The 17,129-nt window shown below is 41.8% G+C and overlaps 1 long non-coding RNA gene across 1 annotated transcript in view; it reads right to left on the bottom strand.

Moving 5' to 3' along the window:
- The window catches only part of LOC140907548 (uncharacterized), a 124,062-nt gene continuing 106,933 nt past the window's right edge, over positions 1-17,129 (bottom strand). Inside the window, exons 2-6 of the long non-coding RNA XR_012157530.1 lie at positions 8,906-9,598; positions 4,788-4,859; positions 2,634-2,874; positions 2,351-2,528; positions 1-1,701 (exon numbers count right to left, since the gene is read on the bottom strand). This is a non-coding gene — a long non-coding RNA (uncharacterized LOC140907548). The remainder of the gene's footprint in view (positions 1,702-2,350; positions 2,529-2,633; positions 2,875-4,787; positions 4,860-8,905; positions 9,599-17,129) is intronic.

Below are 17,129 nucleotides of genomic sequence, written 5' to 3'. Positions count from 1 at the left end.
TTGATTTCACAAGCACTGTATGAAGTTGTAATTGACAGTGTATCAATTGCAATCACTGCTGGATCTGTGACAAAAGAAGTGTTTGAATAACTTCAGCCAAAGTTAACAAATCTCTCAGCTACATTTGTATGATACATGAGTTTCACATTCCTCATCCCAGATATCAATAATGCACATTAATAAATCATACAAGCCGTGCATTCTTTTAGCTCCATCACAGAAAAATAAGATCCAGTAGAGAAGAGCAATAGCAGCTAACTCAAAGTTCAGAAGTTTTGGCCAGAACCAAACCTTTCTCCTCTACCCATTTGTCCTTTTTCTCTATTGTGATGCCATAAATCATATCTTTAGTCTGGAAGCAAAGAGAAGGTGATCTGTTTATGCAGCCAAACTATTAAAACTCCCCATCTAGCCATCAGTCACACTAGCTGGGCAAAGCAAGAACATTCACAATCATAGTTCATGGCCCTTGCCAGTAAGCAAAATAGAAGGGAAAGAATAAATCATTCCTTTAGCATATGGTTCAGCATACTAATGACTTCTGACCAAAATCTAAGCAAAAGACAACATTCAGAAATTAAAGTTCTTTAAAAGGTACCAGTTAAATATAGTTCTGCACTTTAACTGATCCAGAGGGCTTAATATAATTAACTTTACCGGTCTGTGTGGAGAAATTGATAATCCTAGCATTAACAGTTAACAATTCCCCAGCTACCCCTAAAGTTTGTTTCAGCTTCAGCATTCAAATCCTGTTCTTGGACATGACTTGAACCTTAACACAATACTGTAGTACAGAAGGCTTCTGGGAGCCCTTGTTAAAAGTTCTGCCACTAAACCAAAGGACGAGATAGGGCAATTTCCCTTATTCTGATGGAGACAGTCCTATATAGACACTGTTATTTACACCTGCCTGGGAACACTTATCCTTGGGGTTTATAAAAGTACTTTGAGGAGCCAACACTGCCTTTGGAATGAACTGGGTTGCACCAAATGATAGGTATTTTCAAAAACTTTGGCAAGGGAAGGTAAGCATAAATGTTGGCCGTCTGGTACATGGTGGGCTCATTGTCACAGACAAAGGAATCCAGCAGCGGATTAGAAGAGAGCATGCATAGGGCAGTGACATAGTAAAAATCTCTTAGGAAGCACTAAGGGGGAGGCTGTGGTGTCTACTCCAAACTGTAGTGGTAGGTTATGCAGATCCATTTATCATTTCCATCCTCTTGATGGGAACAGAGACTTCCAAGAAAGACAGGATCAAGCACTACTCTGTCCTGATAAGGGTCTCTCCGTTCTTAATCTCTGGCCTGATGTTTTCTCCAAAATCCACAGAAACAGTAAACAGGGACTTTGTTCCCCCTTATCAACTGCAGGGCCTTGAGATGATGGAATATAAGCTTAGAGCTCTAATAAAATTCTCATTTCCCTTGGAGCACTCCATTCAACTCTGCCAAACTTTAGTGTTGCTTCTATATTGGTTATTCCCTGTTCCCTTAGAGAAAAGTCCTTGGCTTTTGATTAGTTCAAGATGTCTCTGGAGACCTTACCCAGCTTTCCGTTGATTACCTTTTGAACAGCTGGGTTCTTGTAGATATAGTAATTGAATCCAAAACCAGTGCTCCAATCAGAAGTGTACAGGGCAGTTTTTGTCCTGGAGTCCTTGCTGCAACTGGGATTGTAGTTAGATGAGCCCCCTTGGATCTGTAAGGAAAGATTGATGGGCTCACAAGCAAACGGCAAACCCTCCGGGAGTTATATTGGTATTAGTGAAGCTTAAGTCCCAAGTTGCTGCAATACATTTCAATGGATTTTTCACTCCTCTTACAGTGAAACTTCAAATGGCTCATAGTGAAGTTTCACTCCATTATAATTAAGGTTAAGATTTTGTCACAGTTATTTTTAGTAAAAGTCACAGACAGGTCATGGGCAATAAACAAAACATCATGGGAATATGACCTGTGTGACTTTTACTAAAAATAACAGGGGAAGGGCACGGGGGGGAAGGGGCGAAAGGGAGGAGAGACTAACAGCTGGACTCCCATGGGGGGCAGAAATGACAGGCCAAGCCCCATGGCTTGGTGGGGGCAGAGCCCCTGGCCCCAGTGGCCATGCAGGGGCACATAACCCCAACTCTGGTCACAGCTGCTGACAGCTGAAGCCAAGGAAGTCACAGACATCTGGTAAAGTCATGGAATCCGTGACCTCCATAACTAAATCATACCCTTAATTATAATTGTGCACCACTGTGTTAATCCTCTTGCAGTTGAGCAAGCACCAGAAATCAGGAAAGTATTCCAATGGAGTTATCACCACATCCCCATCCCACACTTCTCTGAATGTTGCCACATACCATGAAAATGGGGTCAAGAGGAATCCGCTGTCTCCCATTCTTACTAGAGCTGCTTCCATTGGGCAGTGAGTGAGGCTAAGGCTTTATACAGCAACTTCTCCATCCCTAGTAAAGTTGCAGGGTGCACTGGCAGCAGGGGGTGAAGACACCAAAGCCAAGCCACTGCTTCCTGCCAACGCTGTGAGGGTGAAAATGATGGGGGTCTATTACCAAGTCACAAACTTGGGACCTCAGCATATGCTTGTGTTTTGCTGAATGAGGATGGACTTAATTATGTGCTTACATGCTTTGCTGAATTGGAGCCTCTAGTAGCAGATTTCTATCCTTATCGTAATGCCTTTGGGCCTGCAACAGGTAACATGTGGAGAACCTTACTGTGTCAGAATCCTTCACAATATCGCTTGCCTCCAGGAATATTTGGAAATTCTGCCACCATCTTTTCCAGTTCTTTAGCAAGTTACCATCCAGCCTGAAGGATTTGGGTGGCTTCATTTGCTCCACCTTTGCCCAAAATTTGTTTCTGTCTGACACCATGTAATAAAGAAAGCACACACAACAGACATGCTAGTAAGAAACTAAGTCTTTGAAGCAGGGACTTTCTTTTTATTCTGTGTTTGTACAGCGCCTAGCACAATGGGGTTCTGATCCATGACTACAGCAACATAAATAAATAATAATAATCCCTTATTTCCAGGTAACTGTCACTTGATGACGTTACAACATTACAAAAAGGACTATCACATGTCCCCTATCCATTAATTTCATTGGCTGTTACAATCATATTTTGTATGTGTTTTTCACTTATACTGTATAAGACAATGTGACAGTTACAATTTTACGTCTCACTGACAAAGCAATGCTGCTTTGTTTTCTGAATGATTGCACTTATTTTATTTGTTTCCAGAATGGCAGGTATGGTAAAGCACAGAGCACTTTTGTTGATTTTAGGAGCTGTCTATCTTTATAAGACATCGCTGCATCCAGGTTTTCAAAAGTGAGTGCATAGGCTGTATAGTTTCCTGGAATCTCTTTTGCTTCTGTGAATAAGGGGGAAGTAGTAGAATGTGAGAAGGAATCATCACAGCACTTACTGCTGCCATTTTTATTCTGGTCCCAGCAGAAGGATATGGTCAATTTTCAGGATATAGAGAGTTTTCTAAACCCTTTGCATGCACTTTCCTGCTGGATATTCTTTACAGGCTCTCACTTCCCTCAACAAAAAGGGAACTTGCCTTTCTTTGACGGAGTCAAACTGTATCCAACTTTAAAAAAAAAAAAACGCCAGAAACAAAGGTCTACGATAATTGTGTTTTCAGAGGAGTCTCAATAGGAGAAGAAATTAATATCGAGTTCATCATGCCCAGTGGCAGATTATCCACGGGGCCCATGCCCAAGGCCGCAGCCAATTGGGAGCCCCCAGAAAAAGAGGCACCCCAGTGGAAATCCACTGCAGAGTGGCAGGGAAAGCCCCAGGGGCAGCACCTGCCCCTTGTCCCCAGAAATGCCTGGTAGGTGGGGCAGCCCCCAGCGTTCCCCTAACCCCGGCACGGGGCAGCAGGCGAAGCCTGAACAGTAGGGGAAGCCCGCCATCCCCAGAAGTTCCTGGCAGGTGGGGCAGCGCCCAGCCCCCCCCCACCCTGTCCCCAGCAGAATCCTTGGGATGGGGGCAGACTCAGCCCCCCACTCTCCGGCAGAAGCCACAGGGTGGCAGGGGAAACCCCCGTGCCTAACCTTGCTCTCTGGCAGAAGTGCCAGGCAAGAGAACCCCAGCACCCCAACCCTGGTCCCCCCGTGGAAGCACAGGGGGTGGCAGGGAAAGCCCCAGCACCCAGACCCCACTGCAGCCCAGGGACTGGAGAAGCTCTCACTCTGCGCTGCGGCCCTGGGGCCGTGGTGCAGGGAAAGAGGAGAGAGGGGGGAGAGAAAGGAGCAAATGGGCATTATCTGGACCGGTGATCTGCTAGGTCACTCCAATCCTTGACTCTGGGAGCCAGCCTTACCCCGCTCTGCTGTGAGAACCCCCACTTCTGGGCTGTTCACACACAGCCTCTGGCATGTAAGCTGCTCCTTGGATTGTGCAACTGAATGACACTAGCCAATATCTCCTGTCCCAAACACAACCCTACGAACCTCTGTCTTGCAGTGTCCAGTTATGCCCACTGGACGCTGCAAGCTTATATGAATTCATCAATTTAACAAACAAATTGATATGCATCAATGATAGGCTTGTTATCCCAAGGGGAGTTTCTGAAATGCTTCAAACAAAACACACTGCTTCAGGTAGAATAAACAAGCAGATTTAGTAACTACAAAGATAAATTTTAAGTGATTATAAGTCAAAACATAAGTCAGATTTGGTCAAATGAAACAGAAGCAAAACACATTCTAAGCTGATCTTAACACTTTCAGTTCCCTTACAAACTTAGATGCTTCTCACCACAGGCTGGCTGGTTGCCCTTCAGCCAGGCTCTCTCCCTTGGTCAGCACTTCAGTCACTTGATGGTGATGTCTGTAGATAGAGGTGGAAGAGAGAGGAAGAGCATGGCAAACATCTCTCCCTTTTATCATGTTCTTTCCTCCCTCTTAGCTTCGCCCCACCATTCAGAGTCAGGTGAGTATTACCTCATTGCAGTCCCAAACCGACCAAAGGAAGGGGGGTGACTCACTTGAGAGTCCAACAGATCCTTTGTTGTTGCCTACGCCAGTGTCCTTTGTTCTTGTAAGGCTGGTCTGTGTTTGTCCCATACATGCCCTGATGAGGTGCGAACGGCCCCTCTGCTCTTGGAGTTTTTGCCTGGGCTTGCTTTAAACCATGAGGACACTTTTCAGCCTCATAACTATATACATGAAATTACAACCTATAACAATTACTATAACATTACCAAAAAGAAAAGGAGTACTTGTGGCACCTTAGAGACTAACCAATTTATTTTAGCATGAGCTTTCGTGAGCTACAGCTCACTTCATCGGATGCATTCAGTGGAAAATACAGTGGGGAGATTTGTATACACAGAGAACATGAAACAATGGGTGTTACCATACACACTGTAAGGAGAAAAGGAGTACTTGTGGCACCTTAGAGACTAACTAATTTATTTGAGCATGAGCTTTCGTGAGCTACAGCTCACTTCATCGGATGCATACCGTGGAAACTGCAGCAGACTTTATATCTACACAGAGAATATGAAACAATACCTCCTCCCACCCCACTGTCCTGCTGGTAATAGCTTATCTAAAGTGATCATCAGGTGGGCCATTTCCAGCACAAATCCAGGTTTTCTCACCCTCCACCCCCCCAACAACAAATTCACTCTCCTGCTGGTGATAGCCCATCCAAAGTGACAACTCTTTACACAATGTGCATGATAATCAAGTCGGGCTATTTCCTGCACAAATCCAGGTTTTCTCACATCCCCCCCACCCCCATACACACACAAACTCACTCTCCTGCTGGTAATAGCTCATCCAAACTGACCACTCTCCAAGTTTAAATCCAAGTTAAACCAGAACATCTGGGGGGGTGGGGTAGGAAAAAACAAGGGGAAATAGGCTACCTTGCATAATGACTTAGCCACTCCCAGTCTCTATTTAAGCCTAAATTAATAGTATCCAATTTGCAAATGAATTCCAATTCAGCAGTTTCTCGCTGGAGTCTGGATTTGAAGTTTTTTTGTTTTAAGATAGCGACCTTCATGTCTGTGATTGCGTGACCAGAGAGATTGAAGTGTTCTCCGACTGGTTTATGAATGTTATAATTCTTGACATCAATCGCTTAAGATGCTAATACCAGCAGGAGAGCGGGGGTGGGGGGTGTGAGAAAACCTTTTGTAGTGAAATGGCCCACCTTGATTATCACTAAAGATTTTCTCCCCACCACCACCCGCTCCCGCTCTCCTGCTGGTATTAGCTCATCTTAAGTGATCACTCTCCTTACAGTGTGTATGATAACACCTATTGTTTCATGTTCTCTGTGTATACAAATCTCCCCAGTGTATTTTCCACTGAATGCATTCGATGAAGTGAGCTGTAGCTCACGAAGCTTATGCTTAAATAAATTTGTTAGTCTCTAAGATGCCACAAGTACTCCTTTTCTTTTTGCGACTACAGACTAACACGGCTGCTACTCTGAAATATAACATTACCATAACAACAATGCTCAATACATCATGAGCCTTCCAAAGACACCTGACATGACAAACTTTGCATTAGATACCACACAATCATATTATAAGGATGAACATGGGGGTGTATGGTGTTCCCATGAGGTACAGAATGTCACAATGGGTTGGGACCCACCGTGGTGGGTGGAATGAGGGGACCCTGGGTGGAACAGGGACAGGGCAGCGGGGAGGGGCAGAACAGGGACGGGGCCACAGGTGGAAGGGGTGGGGGGCCCCCCACTTGCTCTGGCGCAGGGCCCCAGGAAACCTTAATCCATCTCTGATCATGCCCACCCCTAATGCTGGGTTCATTTTGTTTTTAGGGCTGGTCTGTGTTAGAAAAACTTGCACTTGTATAATAAATTGATTAAGTTACCGAGGTGCAAACCCACACAGTCACTCTTACACTGTTTTAAATTTCATGTATACCAGTTTGTCTTAAGTAAATCACTGTGCTTAAACCAGTTTAAATCCATGCCCATTAGAGGTTTGCATTGGTATAGACATAACCAGTTTAGATACACTAGGTTCAAAAAATCCATGGGCAGACTAGCCCTTACTGGACCTACAAACTATATACAAAATAAATGCCCTATTAGCTCCACCCTCAAACCAGGTTCTCTTTTACAGCATTTCAGCCATTATAAAAGCCCTGGATCAATATAACTATTTGTGGTAAATGTATCCATCATTATAAAGGACTTTCTTTTTAGACCACTCAGTCTTACAAGACTTGGCTTGTAAAATCTGAGCTAAAAAGAACACACAGTGTACGCAGCACTATTTTATTAGTCAGTAGGATACAATGCATTTTTATACAACGTACAATCTATACTTCTTGTTAGGGATACACTGAATACTGATACTTGCTTAACTGGGATGCTTCAAATATTGTGTGCCAGGTAATTAGGGTGAATGGAGGCTGAACAGACGTTCATGATCACCAAATTAAGGCTGGAGATAGGAGCACAGCTCAAGTGCTACTATTCACTGTTGCTCCAGGCAATGGTCCACAATCTGTCTCCACTGTCTCCTACTGGAGAGAACAATAAGATTCCACCAGACAGTGAAATATGAGTCAGGCATTTGGCCCATCCAGAATTTCACTCTCAGACAATTATAAAAGTGTTTTATGGCTGTGCTTAGTTGTCTGATGTGGTATTTGTGTTGTCTGCCAGTCTTCCCCCCATAATGTTTTTTTTAATGCCAATTAAATTTCCTCTTTTATCCATGGAGTCTGTTGGTTTAAAAAAAAAAAAACGCACAACATTTGGGTACTTTTCAGTTTCAGACTAGCAGAACAACCAAAAACTTTCCATTTGCAAAAACAATCTTGTGGCCTTGTTACATGTCAAAAGTTCTCAGGATGCTGCCGCCTGCCACATGCACTAGTTCAGAGGATGCATGAATCACAAAGCTTATCATTCAGCAGTGGATGGAGATTTGGGACAACAAGTTTGGACATGGTATGAAAACAAACAGTCATCTTGACTGTGAGACAAGGTCCACGGGAGTTGGGGTATTCACAGTTTAAAAGTCCACACTAGGTTTCAGGTTGTGGGCCAAATCATAAAAACAAAAAGCAAGAGGTAGTTTGTACATGCAGCAGAGTTGTACAGAAAACTCCCTCCTGCAGACGCCATATACTTGCTGCTCCGTGGAACTTACAGTACTGTGAAATTTGTAGTGCTGCAGCACCATTACTGAAAAGTGAGTTTTCTGTTGTGGGGATTCCACAAAGCAATACAAGCAAATTCCCCTTTTGTGAATGAGGATTTTTTTTAAAATGATTTTGTTACTACAGATTAGAGTTAGTCAGAAACCTAAATGTCTCTTCTGCGGGAAATTCCAACATTTTGAATTTTTTCTCATTCTGAATTGTAAAGAAAAGCCAAAGTTTCAAAATTTCCCACTACATTAAAAATCTGAAAAATTTAGATTTGGGACCATCAAAAACTTTTGCTTTGATAATGTTGAATTGTTTAATATGGATATGGTAAAAACACTTTATTTTGACTTTATCATTTTGATTAATTTCATTTAGACTTGTTTTATATTCAGATATTACATATAATATATAAATATATAGCAACATTAACATATTTAATATATTAAAAGTCCAAAACAAAATGAATCAAAACATCAAAATAAAATGCTTTTACTTTATCAAAACATTTTTACCTCATTGAAATGACAATATTCTGATTTAGACTTAATTGTGGTGTTGTTTTTTTTTTAAAGAAAACTGTTCTGTCAAAAAGGTTTTTGACCAGCTCCACTATAGATAACGCTGAAACGATAGGTGTGGGGAGGCCCTAGTAGAAATTGTGCACTGGGTACAGTGTGCCAGATGTGTGATTTGTGTTCTCCCTCATGCCCACAGATAGTAACTCACCTATCAAGCGTTGCACTGGTGCTGCTTCTCTTCATGTCAAGCACAGCGTCAAGATCCCAACAAGGGCAGTTGGGGCCATGGGTCAGAGTGGGAGCAAACCAGAGGCTGGGAGTAACAGAGGAGTTCATAGTCAGATTCCAGGCCAGGGTGAATACCAAGGGTCAGAGTCCGAGTCAGGTTTCAGGGTCCGAGTCAAGATGCAAAGTCCAAATCAAGCTCAGGTCAATCCAGGAAATCAAAAGCAAGGAACCGAACCAGTTGTGGCAGCTACAGAAGACCCACGCTGTGGCCTGGATACTTCCTGTAATGCCCCTTGGGTTTTTATAGAGCAGGGAGCCAATCAGGAGCCATGGGGCTGCTGGCTGTCAAACCCTTGAGGTGAAACTTCCCACGGGCTATATCCACAGAAGGCTACATCCACAGAAGGCTACTGGGGCAGCCAACAGCTGCTAGGTAGCACTACAGGCCTGGGTTTTTGTCGTAGCCTTGAGGAGGTGTTAAGAAGAGGTTAAACTCCCATCACTCCCTAGCAAGCAAAGCCATCCTCATCATAGTTCTAATATGGAGGTCAGGTGGAATGATCAGAACTTGCTCTTTCCTCAGTGAGCTCCTTTTCCACTGCAAGTCCTGAATTTGCTGCATCAAGGCTCTCCTGATGGGTCAGATAAGCAGTGGAAGAACTGATAAGGCTTTCTGAAATGACACAAATAAGTGAGAGATATGTTGATGCAGATGTCAACTGACAAAAGAGCTATTTACAAATGATGCATCTCCTCACTTACAAAATGATGCTAATTAAGTAGATTTGTGGTTAAATGGGAAAAATTAGTTGAAATGGAAAGTATTCCATAGCTTGTGATATTTTCTTAGGCTAATCAGAGTGAGAAAACCTACATCTTTGTTATAGGATGAATCATTCTAAGTTATTTTTCTATTTTTTAAAAAGTTTAGCATATGTTTTAAAGTCATGAAAGCACAATCCTTAAAGTGCAATTTTTTAAATGTATACGATTACGTACAATGCAGTTACAATTTAACGTGAAAAGTGCCTTATAATCCTTAAATAATGCAAATTATAAACTATTTCATTCTATTCTATATAGGTTTTTATACTACCCTCAATATCAAAATATCAGAGCACCTTCCTGTACTGTAATCAGCAACATGACTAACATCTGTCACATGCAGTTTGTTCCTTCTCTTTCATGATTATTCGTGATTTCTTTTGTCTGTTTAGACTTTGAAATATAAAAAGCCTAACTTCTTTTGTTAGAGACATTCAAATAAACAGGATGGTTTCTCTTTCCTCCAGTGATGACAGTCACATTAATCTGAATTCCCCTGTAAAAGGAGATTGCTATTGTTAATTACTAGGTTTTCCAGCAAACAAAATCAAACCCTTATTCTAAATGACTAAGTAAAACAATTTTGTCCAGATCCTGTTGGAAGAAACTCCTATTTGGTTTTAATTTTATCTAGTATCAGCAAATGTAATTTACACAACTATTCTTTAGGAACTGATACAAAGACTTTAGTCTGTGAGAGGATGTAAGCATTGTTTCTTTCCGGGCTGATTCTCTCTTCTTTTTTTTTTAAAAACAAGGTCATAAATCAAGGCTAAAGAGAGAACAAAATTTGCCCTTCTGAGTACAAAATAAACAGAAAAATCTGTCATTTGAAACAAATTCCTTTTTTCCAAAGTGCTAGCTCCCTGCTGTACAAATCAAAAGTGTGAGTAAAGATATAAAATCTTTTATTGAATGGGCCTTTCACTTGCATTTTAGTGGATCTTGCTGTGCATAGTAAAGATTCCTTTTAGTGACAGACAAGCAGAACTCTGCAATTAGGGCCAAATGCTCAATGCAGCACCCAGCCCGAGTACTTGGACTGGACAATGGGCAGATACACTGGGTATGGGAAGAGTAGCTTTCCATGTCTGTATGCACCTCAGTCATGGAGCAAATGATCCAGGCAGCAGTGGATGCTCTGACTTTGCTCCCTCTCTTCCCCCAGTCTATCCTCACACTACCCCACCTGCCTCTGTTGCTCTGCTGCACTGTAAGACCTCAGTGGGTGTAAACACACTGCATTACTCCTTCAAATCCTGGCCCCTTGCTCAGTGCAACTGTTTCAGTTCTGCTGCCACAGTTATCTCTGCAGCCCGGTATAGAATACACCTGTGTGGACATTTGAGGGTTGAAATAATTCCTTCATTTATAGATAAATTGTTGACATTCACATAACACAGGCAAGGCTGCCTTGGAAAGGGATCTGATCAATGCAGCTCACAAGGGAGCCTCCTCACAAACATATCTAGCGCCAGCCTTCAAAGCAGCCCCCTCAAGCCAAAAACAGAAAAAGTCTACAAAAGATATGCCTCCCCCAGCTACCGTGTAGCATCCCATGTTCTATCAGAAAGATAGCAATAGAAAATCTGCCCTAACTAGATTCAAGAAAGGCATTGAAGTAGACGCCTCTGGATTCCCTGGGAAACATAAAATACTCCAGTGAATATGAGAGAAACCTTTCTGCATGGTATATATGTTTAATAATGCAAAAGCTGTAGAGGCTTCATCCAAATATTTGTTTTATCCCCTTGTAGCTTAGTCTGGCACCGTTCTACAAACTAATCCTGCTTTACTGTCTGTCTTCAGCTTGGAATCCTTTCCTTATACTGTATTTTATTTTTCCTCTCTAATCACCATATTGTTTAGGCATCATAATTTAATCATGTCACTTCCAACTTTAGCCATAAATAGATCTGGTATTCCTTTTAAACCTTTCACCCTCAATAATTGTGTATATTGTAATGTCTTGACTGTATCTTGTTCTTGCTTGATATCAGTGATAAGCTGCTTGTCAATATTTGTATCAGTTTTAACTGTTTTGCTAATTTTCTTCTTTAAAAATATTTCGATAGCTTAATTTAAATGGAGAAGATACAACTCTAGTGTACAGTGCTGCATAACATGACTTTTCTTTATCCTGTACCTTTACATTTCTAAAGGTTTGTCTGGAGGGGCAGCTACCATTTTGTGAAGCAGTGTTGATGCAGTCAAGCAGATTCTTTAGAAAATAAAGGCACAGTATATGGAAAACAAAATCTTGACAGTTATGCAACTAGGTTCCAGATTCTTTAGTCTGTATTGTTTTTCATTCAAGTCTTTTACTGAAGTGGTCTCAGTCAGCCAAATCTATTTCTTAAATAAAGTTTAAGGAATAATTCTTCAGTAGTTTTCAGTAAAACAGATGTAAATCTATATGAGCACAGAATATTTGCAACATAATGTTGCTGAATTCTACCTTTCTTCCCTATTGTTCTTTTACGTTTCTGCACAATGATTTTCCTTCTGATTGTGTATCTGCTATCAGAAGCAATCGGGATAGTATATCAGCATTTGATGTTCCTGTGAAGATGTGTACCTGATATACTGATGTATGCAGCTAAGATCCAATTCCATTCCTGCATTCTAGCTGACACTGAATCTGAAATATTTGTTTTGGACTCAGTAACTTTACTAGGGACATCATTTGTGATTTGTGAAAATGGTGATTTTTTTTCCCCCTCTGCTTTTTCTCTGCAAGAAAAACACTGTCTTTCTATGGGGAACTGCAAAGGATAAGACAGGTAAAGCCTTTAGAAATGGCATTTTCACCACATGTAGATTTGCCATAAACAGTTGTCACTAAGCACACGTCCGAATTAAATATAGAACTATATTTTGCTTTTAATTCCCCCCACTAGACCTAATGTCTAGTACACAGAACTCTAATCTATTTTAGTCTTGTACAGTCAGTTTCTACCAATCAGTGAAAGCTCACTTCCTTCTGTCATAATTAACAAGAAGAATAAAAAGGTACCTTTGTAATAGTGACTTGCAAACATCCTATTACTATTTAATTGTTTATTCTCCCAATCTCTAGTTTATCAAATCTATCAGTTCCTTCCAGAAATCACATTCCACATCTCTGGTAATCAATTTCCATGCTCATTTGTACATAATTTATATTTACACTAAGCAAAGTACTTACAAAGCCCCCAACAACTTACCAGTCAGCACATCTCAAAAAATAAATAGTAACAAAACAATTTTTCTCTCCCTTCCCATAGATAGGGGAAACTTGCTTAGTAGAATATTTATTTTTCCTAAAATTTATGTGTTAGAGCAGTGGTGCACAGATAGTCCTGTGATGAGGGTGCTATCAGAACCTGAATATTAGAATAGAATAAAATAGAAAAGAATAGGCGAGCTGTGTGTCTGTGAAGAACAAGAACTCACTGTGGGAAAGCTTAGTCAAAGACAGGCATATTTACATTTAGTTTTGGATAAGAACTTATTAACAATCAATGCTGAGACAGCCCTCTGAAGAATCAATTTATTTTACATGGAGCAAGATCATGCTAGAACAGGACAAAGTAATGCATAATGGAACAGAACATGCAGATTCTGTCACTAAGGGCGCCAGCCAAGCATCAGGACCCCAATGTGTCAGTCACTGTTCCAGGCTGTGTTCCAAGCACTGGTAAAGATGCATGTATGTGAAGCTGCTAATTGTTTATCTTATAGAGCAGGTTGATTACTGCAAAAGCAGGGGTCACAAACATTAGCTGACATTCTGTCTGACTGTTCAGATTTGACCAGGACTGTGCTCCTTTTTATTCACTATTTGTGAACATTTGCACAAATGGATCTTGTCTGCATGAATGTTTGGGGAATAGCTGTTCTCCATATTCACCTGTGAAGGAGAGACAGCTCTCGCCCTTTCAAGGCATTCTGTAAGCAGGAAGTCAGTCAAACTGCCTTCCACGTCTGAGAGGAGCTCAGATAGGGAGAAACATAAGCTGTTTCTCATTCCTGAGGGGGCTGGGTTAACTTTGGAAACAAACGAGATGAGTAAGTTTTGGAGAACAAGTCTACTGATCCAAGGCTGGTTTCAGAGTAACAGCCGTGTTAGTCTGTATTTGCAAAAAGAAAAGGAGTACTTGTGGCACCTTAGAGACTAACCAATTTATTTGAGCATGAGCTTTCGTGAGCTACAGCTCACTTCATCGGATGCATGCCGTGGAAACTGTAGCAGACTTTATATATACACAGAGAATATGAGAAAATACCTCAATAAGGCTGAGGTACTGTAATTCAACTTTAGCATTTGGCCTTTACTGTTGTTAACCAATGCCTTCTATAGATTTGAATAATTGCCTATTAGTTAGTATGTGTGTTTGTATAGTGTGCGCCATCTACGCTCGTTATTTTACACATTGAATAAGCCCCACTGGGTTTTTTGTTTACTAGAGCTTGCTGAACCAAGTTCAGGCTTGGCAAACACCACTGATGTCAGCTTATGCCCGAGCTGAATTTGGTCCTTTGAGACAGTTTCCTGGCACTCTCTGCAGTAACTTCGGGCTTTACTGGAGGTACAGCCATAGGCAGCTCCACAGAGCAGATTTTGTTTATCACTGGCTTCAGTATGAATTCAGACAATATTAAAAGGCACATTACTCTATGTATTTTACATGTGTACCATAGTCCACACATGCACTACACACCCACAGTAAAAACACTTGTAACTTTTTTAGAAAGTCTGTTTTAATAATATGCAGGACTCACCTCTAAAACAATATATTTCAATTCATGATTTACAGGTTGGAAACAAATATGTCTGTCTTCTTCCCCCCTTAAGCATTTGATGTACTGCAAGTCTAAAACATTGGCATTTTCCAACGGATGATTTTTTTAAACAAATTTCCAAAAGCATTTAGCTCAGATTATAGGCTAATCCACTTCCAAATTTCACAATTCACTGTCAATGTTTTTTAGTTAAATGACTCTTCCCCACCCAAAAGCTCCAAACTCATTTTTCAAATTCTAAACAACCAAGTTGATTGGAATGATTTCTCTAGACCTGACAGGTGTCAGCCAGCCTGGAGCAAATTCCAATAGTAGTTACATAAATTCCTGAAGTAGGTATGCTTAGAGAAGAAATATGGACAGTCTGTTAACCACGGTTGTGTTACCACAGGTGTTACTATAATAAAATAAACAGCATATTTTAGTAACCCACATTTTAGCAATTCTAATTTAATCTTGGATTGATGTGATGTACAGAACTGCATGCTACATTTCTCCAATGTCCCAAATGTATCTTCAAGAAGACATTAAACAAATTTACCTTATCATATATACAGTATTTTCCATAACGACACAGTTGTTTCTCTTCCAGCATAATACAAATAAAAAGCAAAGTGTAATCAAGAAGTAAAATGATCTTTTTGCCAGTTTGGTTATGCAATAATCCAGTATCATTAACAGCCAATCCAGTATCACTAACAGTTGTCACTGCTGAAGGACTTTTACACTTGATTTTGCAGACTTAACACATTGTACGATGTTGTATTATGTTCTGTTCACACTTTGGTACAGAACATCGCTTTTTAGTAACTGGCAATTACTTGCAATACTTAAAAAAAATGTTTAACTACTCCACATGGGAGGGGAGAGAAAACTTGTTGTGCACAAAATAATTACTGCATTCATCACTTTAATTGATTCATTCATTTTGGTCACCGCAGTTCAACAGATTGTCCCAAGACACCTTGAACCACTAACGGTTTTATAATGGGCAAAAGAATTCTTGTCATGTAAGGTAAAACAATGTCTAGCTCAAGTGTATCAGGAGCCCCCTGAAAATCATTTCATTTATTTGCCTAGCGGCAAGGCCCAAGATTCAGTGTCTGTCTGACCCTTTCAGATCTCATACACCGTACAAACTGGGAGACACATGGGGGCTGTCAACACTGGGACATCCAGGAAAGTTAAGCCAACTGAACTAAAGGTGTGACGTCGATGCACATAAATTAAAGCACATAAAGTTAACTGTTAAACTACAGCAAACTAAGACCACTTCTCTCTGAAGGAAAGCATCCACATGGCGGTTTAATGAACTTTATGCACATTGTCCCTAATGTTCCTGAGTGTCCCAATGTAGACACGCTGATCCCATTGTGGGGAACAGGACTTGCATCAGGAATGTATGTGCATGGAGGGAGTTAGTGTAATAGAGGTTTCATGTTAAGCAGGCAGAGGGGGAATGTGCTACTGCCCAGTCAGGGGCATGATAGAAAGGGAGACCTCCTAATCCTCCCGTGGGCTCCATTTACCATGGCCCAGGTCTCAGTCAGCACAAAGCAGCATTGGAGCCTGAGTAGTGTTTGTCACACAAGTATGTTAGTCAGTCCCAGGGGTGGGGGAGTCTCCATCACCTAGGGACTTCCTGCAGGAGCAGAACTGTCAATGCTGTCTGTTTAGCCCCTCTGTTAAAGACAGTAGGGGTCAATCCCACACAAAATAGCATGACCACCTCGGCTGTAATTTCATGTTGGTTCTGAAAAGTGACCTCTTCAGCAAAAACACGAGTCTCCTCCCAAGCTGCTCAGAGGAAGCAGAACCCATAAATAAGATCCCTGCCTCCAGCACACCATGACTGTGGATTCTCTGGGTCAGTGCAGCCTGTAATTATTACCTAGGGAGGTACAAGCCCAGCATCCCGCCAGAGAGGCTCAAAAACGTCTCTCTTTTGGGTGTTGAGTGGGAGCGGCTTTCTGCCCTTTCCCCCGCTTGTTACCAGGGGAAATGCCTCAGATTGCTGTTGTTCTGCAAGTAGCGTGACCATATTTCCCAAAGGGAAAACAAGAAAGCGTATGAGGCTTGTCCAAGCCTCCATCCCCGCCCCACAGGGCTGGCCCGAGCCACTTGCCTGAGCCCCCTCCCCACCCTGTCCCCCTCAGGGCTGGCCCAAGCTGCTCACCCAAGCCTTGCCTGCCCTCCACACAAGGCTGGGGTTGCCGCTCACTCAAGTCCTGCCTGCCCCTGGTACTGAGCCCTGCCCCCACACATTCCTCTGCACCCCATTTTTGGACATATATTGACAAATATTGCTCGAGCATGCAGGAGTGAAATCAGGAAGGCCAAATCACACTTGGAGTTGCAGCTAGCAAGGTATGTTAAGAGTAACAAGAAGGGTTTCTACAGGTATGTTAGCTACAAGAAGAAGGTCAAGGAAAGTGTGGGCCCCTTACTGAATGGGGGAGGCAACCTACTGATAGAGGATGTGGAAAAAGCTAATGAACTCAATGCCTTTTTTGCCTCTGTCTTCACAAAGAAGGTCCGCTCCCAGACTACTGCACTGGGCAGCACAGTATGGGGAGGAGGTGACCAGCCCTCTG

This window comes from Lepidochelys kempii, chromosome 2 (assembly GCF_965140285.1).
Source record: "Lepidochelys kempii isolate rLepKem1 chromosome 2, rLepKem1.hap1, whole genome shotgun sequence".
In the NCBI taxonomy this organism is placed as follows: domain Eukaryota; kingdom Metazoa; phylum Chordata; order Testudines; family Cheloniidae; genus Lepidochelys; species Lepidochelys kempii.
Note: the sequence above shows the minus strand (reverse complement) of the source record. Positions and strands in the feature narration are given on the sequence as shown.